This window comes from Triturus cristatus, chromosome 7 (genome assembly GCF_964204655.1).
Source record: "Triturus cristatus chromosome 7, aTriCri1.1, whole genome shotgun sequence".
Lineage (NCBI taxonomy): Eukaryota > Metazoa > Chordata > Amphibia > Caudata > Salamandridae > Triturus > Triturus cristatus.
Genome location: NC_140590.1, coordinates 1,822,375,058 through 1,822,385,807, shown reverse-complemented (window position 1 = coordinate 1,822,385,807; position 10,750 = coordinate 1,822,375,058).

The window sequence follows — 10,750 nt, the reverse complement described above, 5'->3', positions numbered from 1 at the left end:
CCGGGCCGGCCTGGAAGTTCCGATGAGGGTCCATTTGCCTCCCGGATTCCAGCCGGGGCTCCAGGAGGTCAGGCGCGTCCGCGCCTAGGGTCCCCTCTGTCACCTTGTGCGCACGGATTACAAGAAAGGGGGGTAATTTCCCTCTGGATTAGTAGGGGCAGGGTATGCCGGAACACCCCTCCGGGGCTGACGGTTCTTTGCCGGGGACCAGATGGGCTGAGCCCGGGCAACATCCTCCCAGGCCTCCGGGGCTTCCCTCCTCCGGCACGCGGCGTGGCAAAGTGCCCAGGGACGGGCTCCACGGGTCCCGGGCAGTCCTCCCCCGGGCGCCCAGGCCCCGAGAGCTCCGGTGGACCTCCCCGTGCCAGAGGCCAACCCGGGAAGCAGAGTCCCCACCCCGAGCCCTTGGTGTGAGGGTGGGCAGGCGGGAGCCCTACCGCTATGGCTCGGGCAGACAGGAGCCCTTTCAGTTGCCGGCCACCCGGTCGCGCCTTTCCCCTCGGCCATCTGGTCGCGCGCAATGCTTTCCAATGGGGCGACCAGATGGCCGGGCCGGCCTGGAAGTCCCGATGAGGGTCCATTCGCCTCCCGGATCCCAGCCGGGGGTCCAGGAGGCCGGGCGCGTCCGCGCCTAGGGTCCCCTCCGTCACTCGCAGCGCGCGGGTTACAAGAAAGGGGGGTATCCTTCCTCTGGATTAATAGGGGCAGGGAATGCCAGGAAACACCCATGCCGGGGCTGTGCGGTTCATTGCCGGGGACCAGACGGGCTACGCCCGGGCAACATCCTTCCCAGGCCTCCGGGGCTTCCCTCCTCCGGGCCGCGGCATGGCAAAGTGCCCAGGGACGGGCTCCACGGGTCCCGGGCAGTCCTCTCCCCCCCCGGGCGCCCAGGCCCCGAGAGCTCCGGTGGTCCTCCCCGTGCCTGAGGCCCAGCCGGGAAGCAGAGTCCCACCCCGAGCCCCTGGTGGGTGGGTGGGTGGGCAGGCGGGAGTCCTTTCAGTTGCCGGCCATCTGGTGGCGCCTTTCCCCTCGGCCATCTGGTCGCGCGCAATGCTTTCCAATGGGGCGACCAGATGGCCGGGCCAGGCCTGGAAGTCCCGATGAGGGTCCATTTGCCTCCCGGATCCCAGCCAGGGCTCCAGGAGGCCGGGCGCGTTCGTCCCTAGGGTCCCCTCCGTCACTCGCAGCGCGCGAGTTACAAGAAAGGGGGGTATCCTTCCTCCGGATTAGTAGGGGCTGGGTATGCCGGAACACCCATGCCGGGGCTGTGCGGTTCATTGCCGGGGACCAGACGGGCTACGCCCGGGCAACATCCTTCCCAGGCCTCCGGGGCTTCCCTCCTCCGGGCCGCGGCATGGCAAAGTGCCCAGGGACGGGCTCCACGGGTCCCGGGCAGTCCTCTCCCCCCCCCCCGGGCGCCCAGGCCCGAGAGCTCCGGTGGTCCTCCCCGTGCCTGAGGCCCAGCCGGGAAGCAGAGTCCCACCCCGAGCCCCTGGTGGGTGGGTGGGCAGGCGGGAGTCCTTTCAGTTGCCGGCCATCTGGTGGCTCCTTTCCCCTCGGCCATCTGGTCGCGCGCAATGCTTTCCAATGGGGCGACCAGATGGCAGGGCCAGGCCTGGAAGTCCCGATGAGGGTCCATTCGCCTCTCGGATCCCAGCCAGGGCTCCAGGAGGCCGGGCGCGTTCGCCCCTAGGGTCCCCTCCGTCACTCGGAGCGCGCGGGTTTCAGGAACGGGGGGTAGCCTTCCTCCGGATTACTAGGGACAGTGTACTCTGGGACCCCTCTCGGTCCTCAGCCGGCAACTGGGTCCTGCCGTGTGGCAGGGTGCCCGGAGGGTCTTCCCCTGCGCCTGCGAGCCCCGGTTGGTTCCAGGGGCCCGGGCGGGCCCCGGGTCGGGGTCTCCGTCCCCGGGCCCTGTCCCCCGGCCTGCGGCACTGCCAAAGGCCCGGGACGGGGTTCCGTCGTGGCCGGGGAGCCTCCCCTCGCTCGCCTGGGTTCAGGAGCTCCGGCCGGGCCCCTGGGGGCCCCGGGGAGGGCGGCCTCCCCGCCCCGGGCTCCGTCCTGGGTCCTGCCGTGTGGCAAGGTGCCCGGGGAGGGGTCCGGAGGGCCCGGGGAGGCTTCCCCTGCGCCTGCGAGCCCGGGAGCCCCGGCTGGTTCCAGGGGCCCGGCCGGGCCCCGGGTCGGGGTCTCCGTCCCCGGGCCCTGTCCCCCGGCCTGCGGCACTGCCAAAGGCCCGGGACGGGGTTCCGTCGTGGTCGGGGAGCCTCCCCTCGCTCGCCTGGGTTCAGGAGCTCCGGCCGGGCCCCTGGGGGCCCCGGGGAGGGCGGCCTCCCCGCCCCGGGCTCCGTCCTGGGTCCTGCCGTGTGGCAAGGTGCCCGGGGAGGGGTCCGGAGGGCCCGGGGAGGCTTCCCCTGCGCCTGCGAGCCCGGGAGCCCCGGCTGGTTCCAGGGGCCCGGGCGGGCCCCGGGTCAGGGTCTCCGTCCCCGGGCCCTGTCCCCCGGCCTGCGGCACTGCCAAAGGCCCGGGACGGGGTTCCGTCGTGGCCGGGGAGCCTCCCCTCGCTCGCCTGGGTTCAGGAGCTCCGGCCGGGCCCCTGGGGGCCCCGGGGAGGGCGGCCTCCCCGCCCCGGGCTCCGTCCTGGGTCCTTCCGCGTGGCAGGGTGCCCGGGGCGCGGTCCGGAGGGCCCGGGGAGGCTTCCCTTGCGCCTGCGGTCACCGGAGCCCCGGCTGGTTCCAGGGGCCCGGCCGGGCCCCGGGTCGGGGTCTCCGTCCCCGGGCCCTGTCCCCCGGCCTGCGGCACTGCCAAAGGCCCGGGACGGGGTTCCGTCGTGGCCGGGGAGCCTCCCCTCGCTCGCCTGGGTTCAGGAGCTCCGGCCGGGCCCCTGGGGGCCCCGGGGAGGGCGGCCTCCCCGCCCCGGGCTCCGTCCTGGGTCCTGCCGTGTGGCAAGGTGCCCGGGGAGGGGTCCGGAGGGCCCGGGGAGGCTTCCCCTGCGCCTGCGAGCCCGGGAGCCCCGGCTGGTTCCAGGGGCCCGGGCGGGCCCCGGGTCAGGGTCTCCGTCCCCGGGCCCTGTCCCCCGGCCTGCGGCACTGCCAAAGGCCCGGGACGGGGTTCCGTCGTGGCCGGGGAGCCTCCCCTCGCTCGCCTGGGTTCAGGAGCTCCGGCCGGGCCCCTGGGGGCCCCGGGGAGGGCGGCCTCCCCGCCCCGGGCTCCGTCCTGGGTCCTGCCGCGTGGCAGGGAGCCCTGGGCGCGGTCCGGAGGGCCCGGGGAGGCTTCCCCATCGCCTGCGGTCCCGGGAGCCCCGGCTGGGTCCAGGGGCCCGGCCGGGCCCCGGGTCGGGGTCTCCGTCCCCGGGCCCCGTCCCCCGGCCTGCGGCACTGCCAAAGGCCCGGGACGGGGTACCGTCGTGGCCGGGGAGCCTCCCCTCGCTCGCCTGGGTTCAGGAGCTCCGGCCGGGCCCCTGGGGGGCCCCGGGGAGGGCGGCCTCCCTGCCCCGGGCTCCGTCCTGGGTCCTGCTGCGTGGCAGGGTTCCCGGGGCGGTGTCCGGAGGGCCCGGGGAGGCTTCCCCATCGCCTGCGGTCCCGGGAGCCCCGGCTGGGTCCAGGGGCCCGGTCGGGCCCCGGGTCGGGGTCTCCGTCCCCGGGCCCCGTCCCCCGGCCTGCGGCACTGCCAAAGGAGCTCCGGCCGGGCTCCTGGGGGCCCCGGGGAGGGCGGCCTCCCCGCCCCGGGCTTCGTCCTGGGTCCTGCCGCGGCATGACAATTTCCCAAACGGTTACGAGTCGGACGGAGAATACGCTCCGACCGACAGTTTGGACCCGCTTTCTTCAGGATCGGAATCGGCACCAATGTGTTTTTTGGGCAAAATATGATGTACAGGAGTCTGGGTAAAAAGACCTGGTGAGAGCCATGCAAGTCACCCCACTCTGGTCTCCCCGGGCATCTAGTTTTAAAAAATGAGCTGATTTGGTAAGCTTCCCTAGATGTGCTGTGCTGTGGCCCAAAATCCATAGCTACCCACATTGCAAAATGCATAGTTTTTCAGTGGAAAATGTGATGTTTCTTTGTTGCGTTTTGCACCTTTTTCTGTCTCAGACACTTGGCTTACCCGCACAAGTGAAACACAGTTTTTTCTTTCGGGGAAATGCTGGGTGGTAAGAAATTTGTGGGTCCCTACAGATTCCAAGAGTGATGCAATGAAAGATGTGCTGGTTTCATAGGTTTCTCTAAGTGTCGGCTGACCTGGTGCCCAAAATCTACAGCTAACCACCTTGTGAAAAACATGGATTCTGCTGGGTGAAATATGATTTTTCCCAGGTCAAGGTCTGGGGTGTTTTGTGTCATAGACGCAAGGCCTTAAAAAACAAGTGGGGTACTATTTTTATCAGGAGACATCCAGGAATACAGAATAGTAGAACAATTGTTCTTACCGATTGAATATCTCTGCATTTGTGCCTTTCAAATGTAAGCAAGTATGTAACAAAGAGGGAAGTTTACAAAATGCCCTGTGGAACACATTCCAGTATCAGTACCCATAAATTCAGAGATGCAAAAATAGCTACTGCTCGTGTACATTGCAGAAATACAGTGTTTCCTTTTATACCCTTCATCCATTCATTATATTTTACCATATGAATTGTTGTATAGTTGGTACACAATGGAAAAACATAGTACGGTACAGCTCGGTTGTTGGTTCTGGGTACCCCTGGTTCATGGAGAACCTTCAAAACCTTTATATCCCTGCAACCAGAAGGGTCCAGCGGACATAGCGATATATTGACTGTGACATTTTGTCATAGTAACATAAAGTTACCGAGGAAAGTATAGTCCAAAATGGCTTTTTTTTTCAACACAATTTTAATATTTTTTATTTCAACTGTTACCTTCTATGAGAGTACCTCAAATGACCTATTGCTGAATTCAGAATTATGTCTAGTTTTCAGAAATATATAGCTGTCTGAGATCCAGGTTCACCATGGGTTTCACGCCCATTTTACCACAAACTGGAAGGAGGTTGAAAAACATAATGTAGGAAAAATGTGCAAACTCACAGTAAAATATCAAAACTGTAATAAAAAGTTGATTTCTGAATCACGTCTGCCTGCTCCTGAAAGCTGGGAAGATGGTGATTTTGACACTACATATTTTTGTTGATATCATTTGCAGGGGAAAAAACCCAGATGCTTTATTGTGCAGCACGTTTTCAGACTTTTTTGCAAAAAGAACAACATTTACTTATATTTGACTATTTCTCAGTCACCTCCTGGTGAATTCCAAAAACCCTCAGTACCACTGGAATCCCAGGATGTTGGGAAAAAAGGATGCAAAATTGGTTTGGATACCATACATGGAAGGAAAGTTTTAGAGACCTAAGCGTAAATTATCCCAAATAGCCAAAAAAGGCTTAGCTCTTGGGGGGGTTGTTCTCGGAGGAGGGGGCTTAGCAGCGAAAGGGTTAATATTGCATCCCAGTGTTTTGCTATGACACAGGCAGCCTTGCTACAGGGAAAATAGCTTTTAGGTGCTAGCCACTGTAAGCACATGTTTAATATTACATTTCTACAAGTGCATTGAATAGCATGCACCCTGCCTTAAGGGGTATAAAGCCTTCCGAGGCATAGCTTATTAATATTTTACAAGGAGGGTTTAGACTTCTGAAAGGGGTTTATTTTGACAGGTCAAAGTGTTGTTTTTAAACGTTATCCAGCCAGGCTACAGTGGTAGACCAGAAGCAATGTCTTATACTGCCACTGTTTTAGAGAACACAATAGGTCCTACAGTCCACTAACTTCTGGGCCTGGGCATACTTTTTACCCTACACTAGGGACCTATAGGTGAGCTAAATATGCCAACCAGGATTATGTCAAACCATGTTTAAAGGGAGAGCTTGTTAGCAGAGGTAAAGGGCACAGTCCTACAGCCAGCAAAAACATATTAAGCAAAAATCTGGGGATGCACCGCACAAAAGATGGTCCTTTCCTACACCCATGTATACACTTTGTGATATACTTGATCACTTTTGTGGCACCAAACCTGTGCAAACTATTAGTAAATCTGCCTTCCTGTGGTCCATGTAGATTTGGAATTTATTTTGTTCATATGTGTTTTCATTTAGTTGTAGGATTATTTTTGAGCAATCTGCATGTATCTACAAATGTAGCTGACATGAATGAATGATGTGTGCCATATATGCATATTTGTGATTATATGCTATTAATAATAATTGAGAAAGTGAGAATTCTCAAGAAACTCCTCAATGTACCAGTTTCCACCTGGATTCCACAGAACCAATCCAGAAAAGAATGACTTTTTTTGTGTGTGTGTCCTCGTTCTGCCAATACACTTGTAGGCAATACTCCCTTCCCATTGCTGGTAAACCAGGCTGGGTTGGAGTGATTCCACCCAAGGATACAAAGCTGCTTCCTCTTCTGCCCTTCACTGGTGTGCCCGTAGCATAGAAGGGAACAGGACTGACAGCAATTCATTGGCTCAATCATTGGACCCCAGGTTTTTTAATCCAGTCCACCAACTTGGCCCATACTTTTTTAGACTGCTGGGATTACATGCTATGTCCTGTTGACTCATAAATATAATATTCTTTTTACACTCCAGAAAAGGAGGTGGAGCACCAGATTTCCATGATTTACAAATCTCCCGTCAATAAGATCACATAAAAGATGAATCTAGCGACCAGCTTGTTAGTACAGGTGGCACTATTTTGACATATTCCAAAGAATACAAGAAGGGGACGTACCCTCACCTGTATACCTGTGACTTCCGTTAACAATTTACAAACTTCAAACCAACATTTTGTAATCTCTGGGCATGTTAAAAACATATGAAGGTCATCTGCTGAGGGATCTCTACAACTTGGGCAAGAATAATGTGTTCCTGAAACTGTTGCTCGTTTTGCTGGAGACCAATACACCCTGTAGAGAGTAAAGAGGTGATTATGTTTAAGAAAAGCAGGTTTAACTGGCTCCCGAAGCATTGCAAATGAACCCAACCAAACCTTGGTCAGATTTGTGTTTACCAAATCGTCTCCCCAGAGCTTTTGAATGTCTTTATCCAGTTCATCTTCTGCGTCTACCAAAATACGATACCACAAGGCAACCTCCTTCTTAACGGTACCGATTTTTGTTGCTTGATCCAACCAGATATCCTCTTCCTCCTCATCCCAGTTTTGGCTTTCCCACCACGCAGAGAGTTGATAATACTTGAATCTAGTTAGTTGACCCCCTGTACAAAAACTCAACGTTTTCCAGCCAATTAACTCAGTTCCCAACTTCAGATCTCCCAGCGAGAAATTCACGCATTCTTCAATTGTAGGCTGAGCGAGTCTTTTAAGCACTCTGGGGTTCCTGGTGATTCCCATATTGGGGCCCTAGATGAGTAATAAGATATTCCTAACTTTTTCCGGATAAAGACTCATGCTTTCAGTGCCTCCAACAAAATCTTCAATCTCACTTTTTTTTTTAAACTTTGGGTCCCCAAACTTAAATAGAAATTGATCTTGCCCCTCCCTCAGCTCACTGAGCATTGCCTCAAAGAGAATTCCTATTGCTGAGACATCACCTTTATTCAAAAGCATTCGACAATTCTTAAAATAAAAGGCGTGCCCATATGTCATCAAATTACGTAGTGCCAACCCCCCTTCTTCAATCTCCTCCTCAATCTTTACCAAGATATACGGAAACCCTTCAAGGCCCAAATAAAACTACTAATCTTTCCTTGTAGTTTAGCAATCTTTCCTTTATCAAATAATAGTGGAATAGAATTAAAAAGAAAGGTGACTTTTGGCAGAAAATCCCTACCATATAAGTTTTGGGGAAGGTTTGCCCACATAACCAGCAATCTCCCTACCTCCTGGCTAATCTTTCTCCAATTTACAGTGGTCACTTCTGCTAATTTCTGTGTGATTATGATACCAAGGTAACGCATGTACAATTTTACCCCCAGGGTTTTTTTTTGGTTGATTCCATTCCATAATTTCTGTCTTATCTCTGTAGACCTTATATCCTGATATCTTTCCGAAAGATTCTGCTTTGGCCATTAAAGTAGGGATAGCCCTCTTGGGGATCAAAGTACACAGTTTAAGATCATCAGCGTATAAGGCTAATTTTATCTCCAAGTTTCCATATCTAAATGGAACAATGGAATTGTCCTTTCTAATCCAAGCCGCTAACAGTTCAATATAAAGATTGAATAAAAGCGGGGACAGGGGACACCCCTGTATTGTTCTGCGCGTTATGTGAACCAATCCGTTAACTCCCCATTTACAAGAACTCTTGCTCTCGGTGAACGATATAGGAGTTGGACAGCCTTTATTGTATTATTAGGAAATCCAAAGGTCTTTAGGGCCTCCTAAAGATAAGGCCAGTGAACTTGGTCAAAGGCCTTAGCGGCGTCCACTACCGCAGCAGTTACTGGTAAATTATAAGTTTCTGCTAAATCCACTACCCGAGCATTACGAAAGTTAACTTATTCAACTGCATCCCAGGAATAAAGCCTCTCCGGTCACTAATGTATAACGCATTTTATAATCTTGGCTACCCTGGCAGCCAATATCCCTGAGAAAACCTTGTAATCTGTATTTAACAGGGATATTGGCCTATAAGAATCTGCCGCGAGAATGACTTGATGCAATCTCAGACAATATTCTTGTAATCTATTAAGCAAGATATGATGGTCAACCATGTCACAGACAGCTGATATGTTTAGGAGAATCAGCGCTACCGGTTGATTAGCATCACATGCTTACAAGGTGTGGGTGCATACGATAGAACCTTCATTGAATTCAGCCCTTGGTTCCACGTCCTGGCAGCAGAACCTTGTGGTGTAGTAAGGGTTCCATAGGCCCTATTGAGAGCAAAGACAATGTGGTTTCTCCCCCCCTAGATGGGTAGAAATAAATAGCCATTACTGTGTTGTAGTTGGCTTAATAGCCCCTGGGTTCCAGTGACTCAGGGCCTGCTGCACCAGTGATAGCTACAGCACAGGCAGCACCCAAAAGTGTAGACCTGACACTGCTGTTTCCACTCTCCTTTGAAAGTGGGACAGCATCACATACCACGTCTGTAGGGTGCAAAGAGGGGGATACTTCTTATTCTATAGGCTTGTATGGTCTTTATTTGCTTACGCTTTTTGTAGGGCTGTGGTGCTTTGTGCAGAGATTGTGACTCTGCTAAGAGTAGGCTAGAATAGGGATCAAATATAAACTCCAAAGCGTTTGGCTGTGCTCAGGTGAGTTTGGTATTTCCTTGATACCCATCACACAGTGCCTGCATGTGATGGGGGAGCAGCTTTTTTTGCTCTCTACTGGTAAAAGGCTATCAAAGCCCTGGAGTAGATTCCCATCTCAGGCTTTATGTGACATGAGATTACAATCTGCTTGCTTGGGTTATTATGAAATTGTGCAAGATCAGCAGACCATGCACTCTATGCCGGAATCAACGAAAACCTCACCCGCAAACTCCAGAACGTCCAGATCGCAGCCGCCACACTAGTCCTCAACCTACCGTGCCACTGCCACATAAACCAACACCTACAGACCCTACACTGGCTCCCTGTTGAGAAAAGAATAACCTTCAAGCTTTTCACCTACGCACACAAGGCCCTCCACAACACCTGCCCCGCCAACCTGAACCACCACCTCAGGTTACACACTCCGCAGCATTCTCTCTACTCAGCCCAGCTATCCCTCGCGGTGGTACCTCAGATCAAGAAAACCAGAGCAGGAGGGTGCTCATTCTCCCTCCTCACGGCCAAGGCATGAAACTCCCTCCCCCTCCACCTCCAACAGACTACATCACTCCCTAAGTTTCTAAAGGACCTCAAGACCTGGCTCTGAAACTCAGCGCCTTGAGACCCGTTTCCGGGTGAGTAGTTTGCGCTGTATAAGCCCTTGATTGATTAATTGACTGATTGATTGATTGACCCTCAGAATAATGGTCCATTTAAAAATGCTGTGAAGAGTGCTTTCTAGAATGATTTCAATATCTAAGAAATTATAAAAAAAATGTGGTTGTAAAAGTGAAAAATATCAGGAAGAGTTGGTCAATATCAGCAGAGAATACCGAAAGAAGCGCCCCAATCTCTACAAACCTTGGCTAAAATAGTCATCATCTGCACAATCTAGTGGGAGACAGAGTGTAGAACATGATGTAAACCAATGGAATTAATTTCCTAATAAGAGCCACCACAGGCACAATAGTGTATTGTCACTAGTTTACTCTTAGGTCCTTGTTTTGTCATATTAAGAGTAAAGGAGGAGTTCATGTTTTTATACATTAGTCTGGTAGACACTATACGCTGGCCAAAATTTGTTATCATTAGCACTGAAGCAGAAAGAGGGCCTGTGGAAAGAGAAGAATAACAATGCCTTAACCCTATTGTTATGAATTTTTTAAAATTTTCAGCTTGATTGATGCTTACTATGGTGTTTTGTTCTAACAGGGACGCTGCTTGCTCTTCAGAAAATTGGAGAATTACTACTGAACCAGTGTAGCTGGCAGTAATTACAGCTTGTAGGTGCAAACGTGTGGAGTTCAACTGTTCCTAATCACACTATCTGCAGTTATTCGTCTCTGAGATGGCAACTCATTTCAGCAGCTGGGTTCTCGGTAAAAATGTGAGCACTCTCTAAATCTTGTTATCACTTGTTGAGTTTCTCTTTTTTTAGTGTTACTCATTCTGGTGATCATTCCTTTAGCAATTTAGAATCTAAACTAAGTTATTAATGCTATCACAATTTTTA